This window comes from Gorilla gorilla, chromosome 8 (assembly GCF_029281585.2).
Source record: "Gorilla gorilla gorilla isolate KB3781 chromosome 8, NHGRI_mGorGor1-v2.1_pri, whole genome shotgun sequence".
Classification (NCBI taxonomy): domain Eukaryota; kingdom Metazoa; phylum Chordata; class Mammalia; order Primates; family Hominidae; genus Gorilla; species Gorilla gorilla.
The window spans coordinates 111,287,146-111,311,530 of NC_073232.2; the positions used below are offsets into that span (position 1 = coordinate 111,287,146).

Sequence of the window (24,385 nt, forward strand, 5' to 3'; positions counted from 1 at the left end):
CACAATGTCCTGAGAGGATTCATTACGAGAAAAATGTCATTCACAGCTTTAATAACTTACTTTGGAAAAAACTAATGAGAAAGCAGATTGGAAGGTGAGACTTCATCTTTGTTTTCAAATAAGTGGTCTTAATTTTTCTTCTCATAGAAAAAGTTTAAATCAGTTGATTATAAATATATCTAAATCTTTAATTGCTGCAGCTTTCAGGTAAAGTTTAGCACTTCATTTATACAAAGTCTATGAGAAGAGGTCAGTAGAGATCATCTAATCTTAAGTCGTGACATCAACCATTCAAGTCCTTGGCACAATCCCTCACCAGTTAGAGAACAGCATGCCTGGATATGCCACTGGTGATCTTTAATAGATGTTAGCTTCACAAACTGGGAGATTTCTGCTACAGTTATGCATTTTTTAACATCTTGTTTATTAGCAAAAATCAGTAATCCAGCTTTTCTTAGGTCCTCATGTGCTAACATTTTATAGAGTTCTCTAGTTACAGAAATCTTCTCTCTGTCTGTACTGTTCACAACAACTATACAGACTCTGTGTTAGTATAGTAAGTGTTTCAGGAAGAACGAAGAGATTCTTGGCCACCAATATCCTCCATTAGGAAATGTATATTATTATGATTATGATTATTATTATTATTTCAGACACAGTCTTGCTTTGTCACCCAGGCTGGAGTGTACTGGCACGATCGTAGCTCACTGCAACCTCCACCTCCCAGGTTCAAGCAATTCTCCTGTCTCAGCATCCCGAGTAGCTGGTATTACAGGTGCGTGCCACCATGCCCACCTCATTTTTGTATTTTCAGTAGAGATGGGGCTTCACCATGTTGGCTGGGCTGGTCTCAAACTCCTGACCTCAGGTGATCCACCCACCTCAGCCTCCCAAAGCGCTGGGATTACAGGCGTGAGCTACCAGCCGGAAACGTGTATTATTAATCACTATCTCTTTTACATTACTTCCTGTTGTAGGAGATGTATGTACAACTTCATTCATAGAAAAGTGTTAAAGGATGGTAGTTTTCCCTGCACTATCCAGCCCAATAATGATACTTTTGTGCTCCTGGTGATTGAACAGTCTCCATATCCTGGTGAAGAGAATTCCCATTCTCGGGCAGTGGACCCCGCCTCCAGACACCCAGACCGCCCGGCCTCCCTGGCTCAGGCTAAGGGGGTGGCAGAGAGAGACACACTGGAGCCTCTGCCTCTGCAGCTGCTCCTGCCCTGGTTGCTGGCCCACTTCCAGAGAACCGGAGGGAGGCCAAAACCCAGGTCACGCTGCCACATGCGAGGCCCTGCTACCGCCACACACTCACCTGGCTCGTGGACATTGCCACCAAGTTGTCTGCAACGAGCCTCGCAAGCCACCGTCCTCCCCATTCATGTGTTAGTTTGCTAAGGATAATGGCCTCCAGCTCCATCCATGTCCCTGCAAAGGACATGATCTCATTCTTTTTATGGCTGCATTCCATGGTGTATATGTATGATGTTTTCTTTATCCAGTTTATCATTCATGGCCACTTAGGCTGATTCCATGTCTTTGCTATTGTGAATAGTGTTGCAATGAACATGTGCATGCATGTGTCTTCATAATAGAATGCTTTGTATTCCTTTGGGTATATACTCAGTAATGGGATTGCTGGGTTGAAAGGTATTTCTGTCTGTAGGTCTCTGAGGAATCGCCACACTGTTTTTCACAATGGTTGAACTATTTACACCCCCACAAACAGTGTATAAGTGTTCCGTTTTCTCCACAACCTCACCAGCATATGTTATTTTTTGACTTTTTAATAATCTTCATTCTAACTGGTGTGAGATGGTATCTCGTGGTTTTGATTTGCGTTTCTCTAGTGATTGGTGATGTTGAGCTTTTCTTCACGACTGTAGGTTGCATGTATGTCTTCTTTTAAACATGGGCAAGGACTTCATGTCTAAAACACCAAAAGCAATGGCAACAAAAGCCAAAATTGACAAATGGGATCGAATTAAACTCAAGAGCTTCTGCACAGCAAAAGAAACTACCATCAGAGTGAACAGGCAACCTACAGAATGGGAGAAAATTTTTGCAACCTACTCATCTGACAAAGGGCTAATATCTAGAATCTACAATGAACTCAAACAAATTTACAAGAAAAAAACAAACAACCCCATCAAAAAGTGGGCAAAGGATATGAACAGACACTTCTCAAAAGAAGACATTTATGCAGCCAAAAGACACATGAAAAAAGGCTCATCATCACTGGCCATCAGAGAAATGCAAATCAAAACCACAATGAGATACCATCTCACACCAGTTAGAATGGCGATCATTAAAAAGTCAGGAAACAACAGGTGCTGGAGAGGATGTGGAGAAATAGGAACACTTTTACACTGTTGGTGGGACTGTAAACTAGTTCAACCATTGTGGAAGTCGGTGTGGCGATTCCTCAGGGATCTAGAACTAGAAATACCATTTGACCCAGCTATCCCATTACTGGGTATATATCCAAAGGATTATAAATCATGCTACTATAAAGACACATGCACACGTACATTTATTGAGGCACTATTCACAATAGCAAAGACTTGGAACGAAACCAAATGTCCAACAATGATAGACTGGATTAAGAAAATGTGGCACATATACACCATGGAATACTATGCAGCCATAAAAAATAATGAGTTCGTGTCCTTTGTAGGGACACGGATGAAGCTGGAAACCATCATTCTCAGCAAACTATCACAAGGACAAAAAACCAAATACCACATGTTCTCACCCATAGGTGGGAATTGAACAATGAGAACACATGGACACAGGAAGGGGAACATCACAAACCGGGGCCTGTTGTGGGGTGGGGGAAGAGGGAAGGCATAGCATTAGGAGATATACCTAATGTTAAATGATGAGTTAATGGGTGCAGCACACCAACATGGCACATGTATACATATGTAACTAACCTGCATGTTGTGCACATGTACCCTAAAACTTAAAGTATAATTAAAATAAATAAACAGATAAAAACTAAAAAAAAAGTTTCTGTTCACGTCCTTTGCCCACTTTTTTATGGGCTTGTTTTTTTCCTGTAAATTTGCTTAAGTTCCTTGTAGATGCTGGATAGTTGACCTTTGTTGGATGCATAGTTTGCAAAAATGTTCTGCCATTCTGTAGGCTATTTACTCTGTTAATAGTTTCTTTTGCTGTGCAGAAGCTCTTTAGTTTAATCAGATCCCATTTGTCAATTTTTCCTTTAGTTGCAATTGCTTTTGGCATCTTCATCATGAAATATTTGCCTGTGCCTATGTCCCAAATTGTATTGTCTAGGTTGCCTTCCAGGGATTTTAAAGTTTTGAGTGTTGCATTTAAGCCTTTAATCCATCTTAATTTTTATATATGGTATAAGGAAAGGTTCCAGTTTTAATCTTCTGCATATTGCTAGCCATTTATCCCAGCACCATTTATTGAATAGGAAATCCTTTCCCCATTGCTTATTTTTATCAGGTTTGTCGAAGATCAGACAGTTGTAGGTGTGTGGTCTTATTTCCGAGTTCTGTATTCGGTTCTACTGGTCTATGTGTCTGTTTTTGTACCAGTACCATGATGTTTTGGTTACTGTAGTCCTGTGGTATAGTTTGAAGTCAGGTAGTCCTTCAGCCTTGTTTTTTCTGCTTAGGGTTGCCTTGGGTATTCAGGCTCTTTTTTGGTTCCATATGAATTTTAAAATAGTTTTTTTTTCTAGTTCTGTGAACAATGTCAATGGTAGTTTAATAGGCATAACACTGAATCTATAAATTGCTTTCGGCAATATGGCCATTTTAACAATATTGATTCTTCCTATCCATGAGCATGGAATCTTTTTCCATTTGTTTGTGTCATCTCTGATTTCTTTGAGCAGTGGTTTGTAGTTCTCCTTATAGAGATTTTTACCTCCCTAGTTAGCTGTATTCTTAGGTATTTTGTGTGTGTGTGGCAATTGCGAATGTGAGTTCATTCCTGACTTGGCTCTCAGCTTGACTGTTATTGATGTAGGAATGCTAGTGATTTTTGCACATTTATTTTGTATCCTGGGACTTTGCTGAAGTTGTTTATCTTCTTAAGAAGCTTTTGGGCTGAGACTGGAAATTTCTAGATAAGAATCATGTCATCTTTAAACAAGGATAGTTTGACTTCCTCTCTTCCTATTTGCATGCCTTTTATTTCTTTTTCTTGCCTGATTGTCCTGGCCAGAACTTTCAATAGTATATTGAATAGGAGTGGTGAGAGAGACTATCCTGTCTTGTGCCAGTTTTCAAAAGGAATGCTTCTAGATTTTGCCCATTCAGTATGATGATGGCTATGGGTTTGTCACACATAGCTCTTATTATTTTGAGGTATGTTCCTTCGATACCTAGTTTATTGAGTTTTTAACATGAATGGATGTTGAATTGTATGGAAATCCTTTTCTGCATCTGTTGAGATAATCATGTGGTTTTTGTCTTCAGTTCTGTTTATGTGGTGAATCATGTTTATTGATTTGTGTATGTTGCACCAACCTTGCATCCCAGGGATGAAGCCTACTATCGAGTGGTGAATAAGCTTTTTGATATGCTGCTGAATTCAGTTTGCCAGTATTTTGTTGAGGATTTCTGCATCGATGTTCATCAAGGACATTGCCCTGAAGTTGTCTTTTTTTGTTGGATCTCTGCCAGGTTTTGGTATTAGGATGATGCTGGCCTTATAGAATGAGTTAGGGAGGAGTCCCTCCTCCTCAATTTTTTGAAATAGTTTCTGTAGAATTAGTACCAGTTCTTCTTTGTATGTCTGGTAGAAATCGGCTGTGAATCTGTCTACTCCTGAGCTTTTTTTGGTTGATAGCCTATTTATTACTACCTCAATTTCAAAGCCTGTTACTTGACGTGGCTACCATTAGGAGTTGGGACTCTTTACTCCTAAGAATAATGCTCTTTCTTCAAAAGAATATTACTTTTCCTTATGTTGATATTTTTAAAGTGACTCTGATATATGCTTTCAATACACATTTTTGAACACCTACTTCACGCCAGGCACCATGCTTAGGCACTGTCCTAAAATAAAGATACTCTGACATGATATGGAAGGAAGCTTCTTGAAGCCTCTTTAACCTTAAAAACTTTTACTACCCTAGCAGAGGATGGTTTAGTAATAATAAAGAGGAAAAGTAAAAGGAATATGTACCTACTTAAGAGCTTCCCTGTCTATGAATAGCTCCTTACCACCTAACAGTTCATGAAACCTCATCAGTAGGAATCTGTTCCCTTGATTCTTGAAGATTTTGTTAGAAGACTTCTATTACAAAGCAAATATCCCCTGGGAAGAGAAATAACTTAAAACTCTAGCAGCTTAATCACTTCCCCACTTTGGACTTCAGCTTACCCACCTGTAAAATAAGGGGTTTTGACCACATGATCTTTGTGGTCTCCTCTAGTATGAAAATCTAGACTTACTAGGCCTAAAGGCCAGGGAATGGGAGTAGTTTACAGCTGGGTTTTCAAGGCTGCCTAGAAAGAGCAGTTGGAATTACAAGCAGCCTCAAGTATTCTCTCCCAATCCTGAAGTTATAGGGAAAGATTTAAACATGCTTCCAAGCCTCATGGGCAAATCACTCCCTTAGAGCTGTTGGACAACCTTTGGCTAGTAAAGATTAAACAAATAAATATGAAATGTGGTTCTATCCAGCATCCTGAGAGGCCAATTTGCTGTTAATGATAGTGTTTAGGCCCTAAAAGGGTATTAACTTACAGAGTAGTGAAGTTTCCAAACACAGCCCAGAGCTTTAAAAGATGTACAGGTGCCAAAATTAAGGGCCAAATTACCAATCTGTTTTAAATGATGGTCTGGGAATGCTCAATATGACAAGGAAAATGTATGACAAATAATATCTTCAATACAAAGAAAAAGTTGCTTGAATTTATTAAAGGAAATGGACCACCTTTTGGGACTCCTTTTTTGCCCACTCCTCAAAGAGGTGATTTTTCAAAATCGACTCGAAGACACAGCTAATGCAAAATGACCCTTTAAGCATAAAGTAAGCTCATTTTTAACTAAAACAGTTTTCATGTCAGCATTTGCCTAAAGCTTTGGGAATTTAGAAATTTCAAAGAAATGCACATTCCATTAGTATCAAAACTAGGTGCTTCCATGATGTACTAAATGCATACTCAACATATGCAAAAGCTTTAAGCCAGAGTAAAGCCGGCTGCGTTTCTACTCATTGACAAGTTTAAAGAATTCATTGGCAGCCCTGCTGGATGACAGCAGAATGACTTCCTGTCAAGTAACCTCCATCCTCCAAGGTGACAGGAAATGGGCTTAAACACTGGTAATATCACTAATCAATGTAAGGAAGCACATGTTCCCAGCCTGCAATTGTGAAGTTTGGTTGCAATGTGTTAGCTGCTTGCTGGGCCATGTGATTCAGCATAACGACAGATGAAAGGAAAGGTCAGATTTACTAAGTGTTGAAGAGGTGTCATCAAGTGTTGCATATTACTTCAAGATGTCCTCTGCATCAGAGGCATCTCACTATATGGGAGTTAATTTCTCCTGCAGAATTCTTTAGTTTCCCTACAACCCTTTATGGAAGCCCCCAAATTTATTTCAACACATGAAGAATTGGACTTTCTCTTATTTCTGATTGACACTAAATAGTCCAAGGTAATGGTCTTACCTTTATATGATTCTACCTTGGTTTTTAAGATAAGTACATACATGTATACACCTTCAGACTTTGCCAAATACACTCTTGTAGAGTCAAAATAGCCAGATTTTCCTCAAAAGTTCATTCTAGTGCTTCCAGTTTCTTGAGGTGGTTTTCCCCCTCTCAAATACAATGGCAGTTGTATTCCTTTTCAAAGAAGCACTATTTAGTTTTTTGTTGTTTTTTGTTTTGAGATGGAGTCTCACTCTGTCCCCCAGGCTGGAGTGTAGTGGTGCAATCTTGGCTCACTGCAACCTCTGCCCCCCAGATTCAAGCAATTCTCTCCCACCTCAGCTTCCCTAGTAGCTGAGATTACGGGCATGCACCACCATGCCTGGCTAATTTTTGTATTTTTAGTAGAGATGGGGTTTCACCATGCTGGCCAGGCTGGTCTCAAACTCCTGACCTCAAGTCATCTGCCCACCTCAGCCTCCCAAAGTGCTGGGATTACAGGTGTGAGCCACCGCACCCAGCCTATTCACTTTTATACTAAAGAGGATGTGAGGAAACATAACTTTCCCTTTATTTATAGAATAGGAAGGGACCTTCAGGATCCTCTCCCAGAGCTCATTCCTATCAGATTCATTTCTTCAGTCATAAATTTTTCATAATTACTTATTGAGCACTTACTCTACATCAGGCATTATACTAGTGGTTACAATACCAAATAGAACCAGATGTAGTCTCTGATCTGGAGATATTTAATTAAATAATCAAATAGGTAATTATTGAAATAAATATATAATTCATAAACTACTTATAATTATTAAATAAATTAAATAACTATTCAACGAATGTATAGTTGTTAACTGGAGATGAGTAAACAGACATAGAAAGGTGAAGTGACTTTCTAAGGTCCCATCATAAGTCTGTTATGGAATACCGGTCTCCTGGCTCCCAGCCCAGTTCTCTTTTACTCTGTATCCTAGTGCATTTCAGTGTGCTTTCCCTGGACTGAAAGATGATCTGACATTCCCTTTCCAAGGCAGTCTCATAGCAGCTTCTCCAGAGCAGGGCTTTCCAAGTTTTTTACCTCCTTTTGCAAGTTTAAAATGCTTTGCTCTTTGCTGAGGTTTACCTGAGGGAAGGGGAGTGTGTATGCAAGTGTATGTGTTGAGGGAGGGTGGTGAATGTCATAATGGAGGTCTTCTAAACTTTTGTGAAGAACACACAAGACTATGCTAGTACAAGAAATACAGCAGTGTCCACCTAGCCTTTCATGATCCCTGCCCACAGTGAAAAAGAGATGTACCTGGGGACAGGTGAAGGGAGACATTCTAGGTGATTTTCTAAAATCACCACCAGCTTTTTCATAAATACTACCTGAAAATGGTGAGCCGGCCAACTTACAGGGCCAGGGAACACACAAGCCATGGATATGTTCTGGAAAACTATGGCAGAGGATGATATTTATTGGTTGCGAGAGTAGAGACAGGGCTTTCTGAAGCACTATCTCCAAAGTCAAAGTAGCAGGACAAGATGGTCCATTTATTCCTTTCCAGGTCTTAGAAGACACAGCAGTAAAGAACTCAAAATTATCTGATCCCTCCATTAAAAGCTTTACAGTTTACACACCTGTCTCCATAGGAGAGAAGCAAGCTGTCTTTAACACTCAACCTACAAACTAGGTCCCTAATCAATATTTACTTAATGCATAAATGGTGTGGACAATGGCATCAATCTGCACTTATAAACATTAATAATAAGAGTTTATTGAGCACTTAGTATGTAAGAGATACTATGTTAAGGGTGTGAATGCATTATTAACCCTAATAACACTGTAAAACAGCTAAAATTATTACTCTTATTTCATAGATGAGAAAAAAAGAGATTAGCAAGGTTAAATAATTCATCCAAGGTTACTCATCTTATAAAAGACCAGAGCCAGGATTTAAATATAAATCTGATTCACTTCAAAGCTCATGTTCCTGGTCACCATATTTATTGCCTGCTTGATGGTTTAGGCAAGACAAGATACAGAGCGTCTCGCTAAGCGTCCTACTCTAAATTAATTAAGACACTTACAACAGCAAATAAGAAAAAAAAAACAATACATAAATGTAATACATAAAAAGAGAAGACAAAGTAAGGTGTTTTAAGGATTGATTAATTGAGTAGCTTAGTGGTATAATGCAAGTCCTTTCCAATTTCTTCTCTGATGTCCTTAGAACATTGGCTTTTGTCCTCAGGCTTGTGCCTTAATAATAGCAAGATGGCTACAGCAGCTGCAGACATCACCTCCTCACACAGTTATATATGAAGGAAGAACACCAAGTTAATGACTATCTACACCAAAAAAAAAAACCCCAACACCTTCATGAGAACCAAAAATCAGGGAAGCACTCATTGTACCTGTTTTTTTATTATTATTATTATACTTTAAGTTTTAGGGTACATGTGCATAACATGCAGGTTTGTTACATATGTATACATGTGCCATGTTGGTGTGCTGCACCCATTAACTCGTCATTTACATTAGGTATATCTCCTAATGCTATCCCTCCCCCCTCCCCCCACCCCACAACCTGGTTTTAACTTAATATCACTGAAAGAGGCACTGAAGAGATAGAAAATACAGCCTGAATCTCTGACACCACCCCTTCTCTGCCTACCAGCAGTGGCAGCTTGGTGCAGAGAGTTTCTCTGGGCACTAGGGGAGGAAGAACACAGAAATTCTGAGAAATTGAACTCAGTGCCATCCTGATAAAGAAGAAAAGAAAACTGGACCAAACTCAGCTGATGCCCACCCACGGAGGGAGCATTTAAACTAGACCTAGCCAGAAGGGAATCACCAATCCCAGCTGTCTGAACTTGAGTGCCTGCAAACCTTGCCAGGGAGGGCTACAGCACTCTGTGTCTCCAAATAAACTTGAAAGGCAGTCTAGGCCATAAGGACTGCAACTCTTAGGCAAATCCTAGTGTTAAACTAGGCCCAGACACAGTGGACTGAGGGGGCATGTGACATACTGAGACACAAGCTGGAGAAGACAAGGAAGTGCTTGCACGACTCTTCCCCTAACCCCAGGCTGCACAGCTCAAGGTTCCGTAAGAGATCCCTTCCTTCCACTTGAGGAGAAAAGAAAGAGTAGGGAAGACTTTGTCTTGCATCTTGGATACCTGCTCAGCCACAGCAGGATAGGCACTGATCAGAGTCATGAGGTCCACGTTTCAGGCCCTACTTCCAGATGGCATTTCTAGACACATTCTGGGCCAGTAGAGAGATTCCCCTGCCTTGAAGAAAAACACCCAGCCCTGGCAGCATTCATTACCTGATAACTGAAGAGCCTTTGGGCCCTGAATAACTAGCAGCGATAGCCAGGTACTATAATCAAGGGCCTTGGGTGAGCCTCTGAGACTTGCTGGCTTCAGGTAAGATGTACCACATTACCAGCTGTGCTGGCTACAAGGTAAAACACCCTCTGCTTGAGAAAAACAGAGGGAAAAGTAAAGGCAGCTTTGTCTTGCACCTTAGGTACCAGCACAACCACAGTGGGATAGAGCACTAAGTGGGCTCTTGGGGTCCCTGATTCCAGGACTTGACTCTTGGCCATTTCTGGACCTGCCTTAGGCTAGAGGAGAAACTAATGCCCTGAAGGGTGAGTCCTGGGCCAGGCAGCATTCACCACATACTGACTTAAGAGCCCCTGGGTCTTAAGGGAACATCAGCAAAAGTCTGGCAGTATTCCTTGTGGCCTGGGGTGGCAGTGGCTATGGGGTGAGGCTCCTCTGTCTTTGGAAATGGGAGGAAAGAGTGGGAAGAACTGCATCTTGTAGTCTGAGTGCCATGTCAGCCACAGTACAATAGAACACTAGGTAGACTTCTAAGGTTTTTGACTCTAGTCCCTAACTCCAGGATGGCACTTCTGGACCTAGCTGGGACTGGGGGACATCACCGACCTGAAAAGAAGAATACAGGCCTGGCTGACATTGCCACTTGCTGATTGTAGAGCTCCAGGGCCCTTGCATGAACATAGGCAGTAGCCAGGGAGTGGATACAACAGGCTTTGGGCAAGACTCAGTGCTGTGCTGGCTTCAGGACTGACCCAGCACAGTCATAGTAATGGTGGCAACAGAGGTGCTTGTGTCACTCCAGCTCCAGCTTTATGTTGCTCAGAACAGAGAGAGAGACTCTGAGAGAAAGTAACGGAAAAGAACAAGAGTCTCTGCCTGATAATCCAGTGAATTCTTCAAGATCTAGTCTAAGACCATGAAGGCAGTTCCTCTATGAGTCAACAAGAACCACAGTGTTACTGGGTTTGGGGTGCCCCCAAAAGCAGATACAGCTTAGATCACAACACCCAAGTCCTTTCAAATATCTGGAAAGCCTTCCCAAGAAGGACAGCTACAAATAAGTCCAGATAGTGAAGAACACAATAAATAACTAACTCTTCACTGTGCACACACCAAAGAACATCTATAAGCATCAACACCACCCAGGAAGACATGACCTCACCAAATAAACTAAATAAGGTGCTGCTGACCAATTCTGGAGAAACAGAGATACGTGATCTTTCAGAAAGATAATTCAAAATCGCTGTGTGAGGAAACTCAAAGAAATTCAAGATAACCCAGAGAAGGAATTCAGAATTCTATCAGATACATTTAACAAAGAGATTGAAATAATTAAAAACAACTAAGAAGAAATTCTGGAGCTGAAAAATGCAATTGGTGTACTGAAGAATGCATCAGAGTCCTTTAATAGCAGAACTGATCAAGCATAAGAAATAGCTTGAAGACAGGCTATTTAAAAACACACAGAGGAGACAAAAGAAAAAGGAATAAAAAACAATGAAGCACACCTACAAGATCTAGATAGGTTATAAAATAGTATTTGCAACCCTCGGGGTATCCTCAAACCAAAAAACATGCAATGGATACACAAATAATAAAATAAAATATAGCCTCAAAAGGGCAAAGCTAAGAGTTATTGGCCTTAAAGAGGAAGCAGAGAAAGTGATAGGGGTAGGAAGTTTACTCAAAGGGATAATAACACAGAACTTCCCAAGCCTAGAAAAAGATATCAATATCCAAGTACAAAAAGGTTATAGAACACCAAGCAGATTTAACCCAAAGAAGACTACCTCAAGGCATTTAATAATCAAACTCCCAAAGGTCAAGGATAAAGAAGGGACCCTAAAAGCAGCAAGAAAAAAGAAACAAATAATATACGACATGTCTAATAGCAGGCTTTTCAGCGGAAACCTTACAGGCCAGAAGAGAATGGCAAGACATATTTAAAGTGCTGAAGAAAATAAACATTTACCCTAGAATATTATGTCTAGTAATGTATCCTTGAAACACAAAGGAGAGATAAAGACTTTCCCAGACAAACAAAAGCTGAGGGATTTCACCAATGCCAGGCCTATCCTACAAGAAATGCTAAAGGAAGTTCTTCAATCAGAAAGAAAAGGACATTAATGAGCAATAAATAATCACAGAAAGCAATAAATAATCACTGATAATAGTAAGTACACAGAAAAACACAGAATATTATAACATGGTAACTGTAGTGTGTAAACTCCTCTTATCCTAAGTAGAAAAACTAAACAATGAACCAATAAAAAATAATAACTACAACAAATTTTCAAGGCATAGTACAATAAGACATAAATAGAAACAACAAAAAGCTAAGAAGCAGAGAGATGAAGTTAAGGTGTAGAGTTTTTATTGGTTTTCTTTTTGCTCCTTTGTTTGTTTATGCAAATAGTGTTAAGGTAGGAATGTTAATTAGGTCAACCATTGTGCAAAGCAGTGTGACAATTCCTCAAAGAGCTAAAAGCAGAACTATCATTCAATCCAGCAATCCCATTACTGGGTATATACCCAGAGGAATATGAATCATTCTACCATAAACACACATGCACGCAAATGTTCATTGCAGCATTATTCACAATAGCAAGGACATGGAATCAACCTAAATGCCCATCAATGACAGATTGAATAAAGAAAATGTGGTACATATACACCATGGAATACTACACAGCCATAAAAAAAGAACAAGATCATGTCTTTTGCAGGAACATGGATAGAGCTGGAGGCTACAATCCCTAGCAAACTAACACAGGAACAGAAAACTGAATACCACATGTTCTCACTTATAAGTGGGAGCTAAATTATAAGAATTTATGAACACAAAGAAGGAAACAACAGACACTGGGTATACCTGAGTGGGGAGGGTAGGAAGAGGGAGAGGAGAGAGGAGCAGAAAAGATAACTGTTGTGTACTGGGCTTAATACCTGGGTGATGAAATAACACTGGGTGATGAAATAATATGTACAAAAAACCCTTGTGACATGTATTTACCTATGTAACAAACCTTCACATGTACCCCCAAACCTAAAAGAAAAGTTAAAAAAAAAGTTATCAGGTTAAAATAATAGGTTATAAAATAGTATTTGCAAGCCTCAGGTTACCCTCAAACCAAAAAACGTACAATGGATACAAAATAATAAAAAGCAAGAAACTAAATCATATGAGCAGAGAAAATTGCCTTCACTAGAGGAACACAGGAAGGAAAAAAAAGAAGGAAGAGAACACCACAAAACAACCAGAAAACACATAACGAAATGGCAGGAGTAAGTTCTTATTTATCAATAATAACATTTAATGTAAATGAACTAACCTCTCCAATCAAAAAACATACACTGGCTGAATGGATGAGAAAATAAGAACCATTGATCTGCTGCCTACAAGAAACACACCTCACCTATGAACACACAAATTGACTAAAAATAAAGGGATGGAAAAAGATATTCCATGCCAGTGGAAACCAATAAAAAGCAGGAGTCATTATACTTATATCAGATAGATGTCAGGACAAAAACTGTCCGAGACAAATAAAGTACTATATAATGATTAAGGGGTCAATTTAGCAAGAGAACATAAAAATTTTAAATATATATGCACCCAACACTGGTCCACCTAGATATATAAGTACAAAAAGGTTAATATTAGAGGTAAAGGGAGAGAGAGTCCTCAATATAATAATAGCTGGAAACTTCGACACCACACTTGCAGCATTGGACAGATATTCCAGACAGAAAATCCATAAAGAAACATCAGAACTAATCTGCACTACAGATCAAATGGATCTGAGATATTTACAGAACATTTTATTCAACAGCTGCAGAATACGCATTATTTTCCTCAGCACATGGATAATTCACAAGGATAAACCATAGGTTAGGTCACAAAACAAGTCTTAAAACATTCATAAAATTGAAATAGTATCAAGTATCTTCTCTGACCACAATAGAATAAAACTAGAAATTAAGGAGAAGAATAATTTTGGAAACTGTATAAATACATGGAAATTAAACAATATGCTCCTGAATGATCAATGGGTCAGTAAAGAAATTAAGAATAAAATTTAAAATTTTCTTGAAAAAAAATGATAATGAAAACACAAAATACCAAAACCTGTGGGATACAGCAAAGGAAGTACTACGGGAATTTTATGGCTATAAGTGCTTACATCACACAAGAAAAAAACTTCAAATGAAAAATCTAATAATGCATCTTAAGTATCTAGAAAAGCAAGAACAAACTAAACCCAAAAATAGTAGAAGAAAATAAATAATAAAGATCAAAGCAGAAATAAATGAAATTGAAATGAAAAAATATACAAAAGATCAATGAAACCAAAAGTTGTTTTTCTGAAAAGTTAAACAAAATTGACAAACCTTTAGTCAGACTGACAAAAAAGGAAAGAAGATCCAAATAAAGAAAATCAGAAATGAAAAAAAAAAAGACATTACAAGTGATACAGCAGAAATCCAAAGGATCATTAGTGGCTACTATGAGTAACTATATACCAATAAATTGGAAAATCTAGAACTGGACAAATTCCTAGACACAACCTACCAAGACTGAATCAAGAAGAAATCCAAAACTTGAACAGACCAACAACAAATAACAAGATCAAAGTTGTAATAAAATGTTTCCCACTAAAGAAAAGCCTGGGGCCTGATGGCTTCACTGACGAATTCTACAAAACATTTAAGGAAGAATTAAAACCAATCCTATTCAAACTATTCTGAAAAATAGGAAAGGAAGGAATACTTCAAAACTCATTCTATGAGGCCAGGATTACCCTGATAACAAAATCAGACAAAGACACAGGAAAAACACCACCACCACCACCACCACCACTACGGGCCAATATCTCTGATGAATACTGATGCGAAAATCTTCAACAAAATACTAGTAAACCAAACTCAACAATACATCAGAAAGATCATTCAACATGATCAAGTGGAATTTATCCCTGGGATGCAAGGATGTTTCAACATATGCAAATCATCCAATATGATACATCATATCAACAAAATGAAGGATAAAAACCACATGATCATTTCAATTGATGCTGAAAATTAATCGAAAATTTACCATCCCTTCATAATACAAACCCTCAAAAAACTGGGGAAGGAACATACCTCAATGTAATAAAAGTCACATACACCAGACCCACAGCTAGTATCATACTGAACAAGAAAAGACTGAAAGCCTTTCCTCTAAGATTTGGAACATGACAATGATAACCACTGTCACCACTGTTATTAAACATAGTACTGGAAGTCCTAGCTAGAGCAACCAGACAAAGATGTAAAGGGCAGTCAAATTGGAAAGGAAGAAGTCAAGTTATATTTGTTTGCAGAGGACATGATCTTATATTTGGAAAAAACTAAAGACTCCACTAAAAAATACTATTAGAACTAATAAATTCAGTATGGTTGCAGGACACAAAATCAACATACAAAAATGAGTAGTATTTTCTATATGTCAACAGTGAACAAAGGGAAAAAGAAATTTAAAAAGTAATCCCATTTACAATAGCCACAAATAAATACCTAGGAATTAACCAAAGAAGTGAAAGATAAATGTAATAAAAATTACAAAACACTGATGAAAGAAATTGAAGAGGTCATCAAATAATGGAAAAATATTCCATATTTATGGATCAGAAGAATCAATATTGTTAAAATGTTCATACTGCCCAAAGCAATTTATAGATTCTATGCAATCCCTATCACAATACCAATGACATTCTTCACAGAAATCGAAAAATACAATCCTAAAATGTATATAGAACCACAAAAGACCTACAATAGGCAAAGCTATCCTAAGCAAAAAGAATAAAATTGGAGAAATCACATTACCTGACTGCAAATTATACTACAGTGATACAGTAACCAAAACAGCATGATACTATCATTAAAAACAGACACATAGATCAATGGAACAGAATGGAGAACCCAGAAACAATCTACATACCTACAGTGAACTCATTTTTGACAAAAGTGCCAAGAACATACACTGGGGGAAAGACGGTCTCTTCAATAAATGGTGCTGAGAAAACTGAATGTCCATATGCAGAAAAAGGAAACTAGGTCCTTCTCACCATATATAAAAATCAAATCAAAATGGATTAAAGACTTAAATCTAAGACCTCAAACTATTAAACTACTACAAGAAAAGATAGGGGAAAATCTCTAGCACATTGGTCTGGGCAAAGATTTCTTGAGCAATACCTTACAAGTATAGGCAACCAAAGAAGAAATGGACAAATGCGATCACATCAAGTTAAAAAGATTCTGCACAGCAAAGGATACAATCAATAAAGTGAAGAGACAAACAACAGAATGGGAGACAATATTTACAAACTATCCATCTGACAAGAGATTATAACCAGAAGATATAAGAAGCTCAAACAACTCTATAGGAAAAATATAATAATCCATGCAGGGACCAGCCCCACAGGGTCGGTGGGTCTCTCCCCATGTGCGGTGACGAGAGAGTGTAGAAATAAAGACTCAAGACAAAGAGATAAAAGAAAAGCCAGCTGGGCCCGGGGGACCACTACCACCAATGCGCAGAGAACGGTAGTGGCCCCAAATGTCTGGCTGCACTGTTATTTATTGGATACAAAGCAAAAGGGGCAGGGTAAAGAGTGTGAGTCATCTCCAATGATAGGTAAGGTCACGTGGGTCACGTGTCCACTGGACAGGGGGCCCTTCCCTGCCTTGCAGCTGAGGCAGAGAGAGAGAGAGGAGACAAAGAGAAAGACAGCTTACGCCATTATTTCTGCATATCAGAGACTTTTAGTACTTTCACTAATTTTCTACTGCTATCTAGAAGGCAGAGCCAGGTGTACAGGATGGAACATGAAGGCGGACTAGGAGTGTGACCATTGAAGCACAGCATCACAGGGAGACGGTTAGGCCTCCGGATAACTGCGGGCAAGCCTGCCTAATGTCAGGCCCTCCACAAGAGGTGGAGGAGCAGAGTCTTCTCTAAACTCCCCCGGGGAAAAGGAGTCTCCCTTTCCCAGTCTGCTAAGTAGCTGGTGTTGTTCCTTGACACTTTTCGCTACCACGAGACCACGGTCTGCCTGGCAATGGGCATCTTCCCAGACGCTGGCATCACCGCTAGACCAAGGAGCCCTTCTGGTGGCCCTGTCTGGGCATAACAGAAGGCTCGCACTCTTGTCTTCTGGTCACTTCTCACTGCGTCCCCTCAGCTCCTATCTCTGTATGGCCTGGTTTTTCCTAGGTTATGATTATAGAGCGAGGATTATTATAATATTGGGATAAAGAGTAATTACTACCAACTAATGATTAATGATATTCACATATAATCATATCTAAGATCTATATCTGGTATAACTATTCTTGTTTTATATTTTATTATACTGGAACAGCTCATGTCCTCGGTCTCTTGCCTCGGCGCCTGGGTGGCTTGCTGCCCACAAATCCAATCAAAAATGGGCAAAATATTTGAACAGACACTTCTGAAAAGAAGATATACAAATGGCATACAGGCATATGAAAAAGTGCTCAACATAATTGATCATCAGAGAAATACAAATGAAAACTACAATGAGATATCATCTCGCCCCAGTCAAAATGGCTTTTAGCCATAAGGCAATAACACATGCTGATAAGAATGCAGAGAAAAGGGAAACCTTGTACACTATTGGTGGAAATGTAAGTTAGTAAAACCACTAAGCAGAACAGTTTGGAGGTTCCTCAAAAAACTAAAAATAGAGCTATCATACAATCCGGCAATCCCACTGCTGGCTATATACCCCAAAGAAAAAAAATCAGTGTATCAAAGAGTCATCTGCACTCCCAAGTTTGTTGCAGTACTATTCACAGTAGCCAAGATTTGGAAGCAACCTAAGTGATGAATGGATAAAGAAAATGTAGTACATATATATACAATGGAGTACCATTCAGCTATAAAAAGACTGAGATCTAGTCATCTGCAATAACACGGATGAAATGAAGATCATTATGTTAAGTGAAATAAGCCAGGCACAGAAGACAAACATCGCATGTTCTCACTTATTTGTGGAATCCAAAAATCAAAACAATTGGACTTAATGGACAGAGAGAGTAGAAAGATGGTTACCAGAGGCTGAAAAGAGTAGTGAGGTGGTGAGGGCAGGAAGAAGGAGGAAATGGTTAATGGGTCCAAAATAAATAGAAAGAATAAACAAACCCTAGTATGTGATAGCACAACAGGGTTCTATAGTCAATAGTAATTCAACTGTACATTTTAAAATAACCTAGAGTATAATAGGATTGTTTGTAACACAAAGGCTGAATGCTTGAGGGGATGGATACCACATTCTCCAAGATGTGCTTATTCCACCTTGCATGCCATATCAAAACATCTCATGTACCCCAAAAATACATATACCTACCATGTACCCACAAAATTTAAAATAAAAAAATGTTTAATGTGAAGAATTTTCTATGTGGGGGTCCATGTCCATAGTCTTAGTTTTTCTACTCTAATATTAATCTCATATAACCCTATGCATTATCCCCTGAAACTAAAATTTTTACTAGGTCCTAGAGGAATGAAAAGAATCAGAAATTCCCTATCTCAAGGAGTTAGTGAATACTCAAATTTCCATAACACACAGCACAGTCCTCTCTATGAGATAGACACATTTCTTCCTATTCAGAGGGAATAAGAATATATTTCATATAACGGATAGAATTTGAGCCTGGATTTTTAAAATGCTTGAACTTTCAGTACACTAAAACGGAGGTATGATTGGAGAGAATTCTAAGTAGTGGGAGGAATTCAAAGTTGAGTAAAGGAAAAGATACAACTAGTTATGGGAAACAGAAAACAACCAGTTTTGATAATATTTGGGTTATCTACAGTGTAATATTGGAAGACACAGCAGGAAAGACTGTGAAAGTCCTCAACCACATTGATAAACAGTTCGTAGTTAAGTCAGTAAGTCCATCTCTAAGGTAAATGTGAAATATTGGCAATCAAAAAGGAACTGGCTCAGCACTTTTTACGTTTATACAGAAAATACCAGCCAAGTTCAAATATGGCAAGCTATTAGGGATTTTTGTTCCTGGGATTTCTGCTACCTTATTAAGCATGAGAGAAATCCCAACATTCACAAAATATGCATGAATCAACCTAGGCTTTTAGTTTTAGTTTGAATGTCTACATCAATCACACCACATATATCTCGCTTAAATATAAGCACAATAATCTCAATCTCCACTTGCCACATCATAAATATGACATTGAAAGGCGTTTTTTACAGATCCTGCTGAATGTTTGGAGGACATCAGTAAGAAGGTGAGAAACAGCTGTTGTATCCAGATTCAGCAGACACACATTTGCACATAGGGCAATATTTAGAAAATGTCTTCAATTGGCAATTACTTCCTGAGATCATGATGTCCCCTCTGTTCACCCACTGCTTAAAGAAGGGGTGGAAAGAAAAAAATTGTCAAATAAGAAACTATGAGTACATGAAAATCAGAAAATCATACCATCATCCAATCATTAAAAATCAATAATCTTCAACATGAATTCCATGAAACACTAAGGATTCCACTGAAGTAACCCAGGATCCCCACTTACTCCCTGCCCCATCCCTTTCAAACCCATGTTATCTATTTTAATATTTATTTATGCCTCTGTTTTTATAATTTTTTTAAAACCTATAGTGGATGAACATATTGATGTAGAAAAATTATCTTGACACTTGTTTCAGTTTTCTATTGCTGCTATAACAAATTACCACAAACTTCGTGGCTTAAACAATACAAACTGGTCTTATATAAATGGAAAAGTATGAAATGGATTTCAGTGGGCTAAAATCAAGGTATTGGGAAGGCTGCATTCCATTCTGGAAGCTCTAAGGGAGAGTCTATTTCTTTTCCTTTTCCAGTGTCTAGAAGCTGTCCACACTCCTTGGCTCACAAGCCACTTCCTCCATCCTCAAAGCCAGCAACAAGTCAAGTCCTTCTCATATCACATCTAATCTCTCACATTTGCTCTTCTGCCTAGGTCCTCCACTTTTAAGGATCCTTGTGATTACACTGGATCTACCTGGACAATCCAAAATAATCTCTGTATTTTAAGGTCAACTGACTAGAAACCTTAATTTCATCTACAACTTAAATTCCCGTTTGCCATGTAAGTTAACATATTCACAGATTTCCAGAAATTAGGACATGGATATCGGGAATGGAGGAGAGGGGTGACATTCTTCCAGCTACTACAACACTGAAGTTTCAAAAAGGTATGTAGAAAACAATAGACAGAATGTGCATTTGATTAGATACATATATATTTCTTATTTACAAATAGAAAAAGGTCTAGAAAGATATGTAACAATATGGTTATTACTGGGTGGTGAAATGTTTTCTATTTCCTTTTGGGGGGAGATTATTTGTATTTTCTAATTTTTCTTCAGAAAAATTATTTATTTTAAAAGAAGGCAAAATATGATTTCTAAGTTAAAATCCAAAGTATGAATAGACACTTTGCCAAAAAAGATATACAGATGGCAAATAAGCATATGACACGACACTCAACAACAGTCATTAGGGACACACAAATCAAAACAATGATACAGTACTATATACCTATTAGAAAAGCATTAAAAAACCAGTAACAGGCCAGGCGCAGTGGCTTACACCTGTAATCCCAGCACTTTGGGAGGCTGAGGCGGGCATATCACAAGGTCAGGAGATCGAGACCATCCTGGCTAACATGGTGAAACCTCATCTCTACTAAAAATACAAAAAAATTAGCCAAGCATGGTGGTAGGCGCCTATAGTCCCAGCTATTCAGGAGGCTGAGGCAGGAGAATGGCGTGAACCCAGGAGGTGGAGCTTGCAGTAAGCCGAGATGGCGCCACTCACTGCACTCCAGCCTGAGTGACAGAGACTCCGTCTCAAAAAAAAAAAAAACACAAAAAACCAACAACAGCAACAACAGCAGGTGCTATAAAGGACAAAGACTAACCAAAATCCTTATACACTCCTGGTAGAAATGCAAATGGTACAGTCAGTTTGGAAAACAGTGTGGCAGTTTCCTATAAACACACACTTACCATTTGACCTGGAAATCCCACCCTGCACTCCAAAGTAGAGTGAATCAAACGCAAGTGAAGTTTTAACATGCTCACAAAAAACCTATATGTGCATATGTTTAGCAACTTTATTCATGATTGCAAAAACTGAAAATAATCCCCAATGCAATTCAATAGATGCCTGAGTAAACAAAGTGTGGCACTTCCGTATAATAGAATATTATTCAACAATTAAAAGGAACAAACTATGATTTATGCAATGACATAGATAAATAATAAATGTATTTTGTTAAATGAAAGAAACCAGATCCAAAAGCCTGGTTGTATTGTATATATACAAACCTATGTATTGTATGACTCCATTTATATGACGTTGGAAAAACGCAAACTATGAGGATAAAAAACAGATCTGTGGCTGCCATGGGTTGGAGTGAAGGAAAGATAAACTATCAACAGGTACCATGAGGAAATTTAGTGAATAACAGAACTGTTCTATAGTGGGGGTGGATACATGACTGTCTAAATTCATCAAACCCATAGAACTGTACACCACCAAGAGTAAAGTTTATTGTTTCTAATTTTTTTAATTAACCACAATGTCAGAGGAAGATGAAATGCAAACTGTGACAAATGATTCTACCTGTCTTACATGATACGTGTACACAGAGACATAAATACACAGATACAGAAAAATAGACACGTGTGTATATATATACATTAGTAAACATACACTCATGCATCACTTAACAAAGGGATATGTTCTGAGAAATGCATAGTTAGGTGATTTTGTTGTGCAAATGTCATTGAGTGTATTTACACAAATCTAGATGTTATAGCCTCCTACACACCTAGGCTATGCTCCTAGGCTACGAACCTGAACAGCATGTTATTGTACTGAAAACTATAGGCAATTCTAACACATGGTAATTGTGAGTATATATAAGCATATCTAAACATAGAAAAGATACAGTAAAAATACGGTATAAAAGATTTAAAAAAATGGTGTACCTTTATAGAGCATTTATCAGAAATGGAACTTGCAGAACCGTAAGTTTCCCTGAGTGTGTCAGTGAGTGAGTGGTGAGTAGATGTGAAGAGCTAGGACATTATTGTACACTACTGTAGAGTTTATAAACACTGTACACTTAGGCTACACTAAATTTATTTGTTAAAGTATTTCTCTCTTCAATAACAAATTAACCGTAGCTTTCTTTAACGTTTTTACTTTATAAACTTTTAAATTTTTCTAACTTTTGGACGCTTTTGTAATAGCATTTAGCTTAAAACACGAACAAAAAATATACAAAAAATGTGTTGTTAAATCCTTATTCTATAAACATTTTTCTATTAATTTAACTTTTTAAACTTTTTGTTAAAAACAAACACACGAACACATATTACCTAGGCCTACACAGGATCAAGATCATCAATATCACTGTCTTCCACCTCCACATCTTGTCTCACTAGAAGGTGTTCAGGGGCAATAATATGCATGCAGCTGTCATCTCCTATGATAACAATGCCTTCTTCTGGAATACCTTCTGGAGGACCTGCCTGAGGCTGTTTTACACTTAGTTTTCTTTTAATAACTAGAAAGAGTGTGCTTAAAATACTAAGCATAGTATACACGTAAACCAGTAACATAATCATTTATTATCATTATCAAGTATTATATGCTGTATATAGTTTTATGTGCTAGCTATACTTTTATACAAGTGGCAGCACAACAGATGATGTTTACACCAGCATCACTATAAACACATGAGTAATGCACTGTGCTACAATGTTATGACAGCTACAATGTCATTACGTGATAGGAATTTTTCAGGCAGGAATTTTTCTCATAAACCATCATATATGTAGTCCATCATTGACAGAAATGTCATTATGCAGTGCATGACTGTACAATACTTTCTAGCTTTGTCCAATGAGAGAACCAAGATGCAGTGACACTCCAGCAGCAATAAGCACATTTAACATCCAGATAGTGGTCTCTAAACACCATTCTCTAGGCTGAGCCTGGTGGCCTATGCCTGTAATCCCAGCACATTGGAAGGCCAATGCAGAAGATTACTTGAAGCCAGGAGCTCAAGACCAGACAGGGCAACAAAGCAAGACCCTGTTTCTAAAAAAAAAAAAAAATTTTTTAAACTAGGCATAGAACCATGTGCCTAGAGTCCCAGCTACTTGGGAGGCTGAGGTGGAAGAACTGCTTGGGCCTAGGAGTTGGAGGCTGAAGTGAACTATGAATGCACCACTGCACTCCAGCCTGGGTGACAGGGCAAGACCCTGACTCAGAATAAATAAAACTAAATAAAATAAAAATAAATAAATATGATTCTACAATAAAAGAAACCAGGGATCTTTACAGAAATAGTTAATTCCAAGAAAATCAAGATGGGGAAAATATAGATGAGCCTGGAGCATCCTGTGTTGCTAGAATGACAGGTGGTGCTCAAAACAATAAGAATGAGACATATCTAAAAAACACAGGTGTCATCCTGAAGGAATTCTCAATGACCAAAGCTGGAACGATTTGAGAAACAAAATAAATAATATTAGTATTGAATCACTACCTAAAGAATAAAATAAATATCCCTAAGTCCTTAGTGATACAAAATTTAAAATTGGATAAATGAATAAATGAGCAAGAAAGGACAACTAACTCTTTCTTACAGAAGAATTTCAAATTATAAAGGTAAAATGAATGAAATAAATGAAAATCAGCATTAGAACACCACAATAATAATTGCTACAGGCAAGGTCCACAAATGCATGCTTAAATTAGTGGGTAAAAGTTTAAAGAGGTCATGGATATTTTCATAGCTTCAAACAATCTCTGCCCAAGATACTTATTAATTACTATGGTGGTTTTAACATATGTCCAGAAATCCCTCCATACTCCTCGTTTCATGGGGTGAAGCTTAATTCCCATCCTCTTTAGAGTGAGCATACTTACTCAGTTGCTTAGTTGTTTGCTTCTAATGAATAGTCAAAGAAAGGGGAAAATTGTAAGTTAACAGAGAAAAAACCTGGCAAACACCACAGTAACTAAAAGAGCAAGATTAGTATCACTAAGAAGAAGAAATACTGGTATTATGTACCCTCTGAAATGATGTAAAGAGAAAGGCACATCATATCTGTGGTAAACTTTCCAAAAATCCATAACTTCAGTCTAAACATAGGAAAACACTAGACAAACCCAAATTGAGGGACGTTCCTTGGCTAGTATTCTTTGAAACTGTCAAGGTCATGAAAGAAGAAAAGACCAAGGAATTACCACATATTAGAAGAGACGAAGGAAATATGACAACTAAATTTAATG

General features: G+C 38.1%; 1 protein-coding gene and 1 pseudogene across 4 annotated transcripts in view; both read right to left on the reverse strand.

The window, feature by feature from the left end:
• HPSE2 (heparanase 2 (inactive)) overlaps positions 1-24,385 on the reverse strand; it is an 840,195-nt gene that overhangs the window by 559,653 nt on the left and 256,157 nt on the right. The window lies entirely within an intron of this gene.
• On the reverse strand, positions 244-1,113 carry LOC101130059 (ADP-ribosylation factor-like protein 5A; annotated as a pseudogene).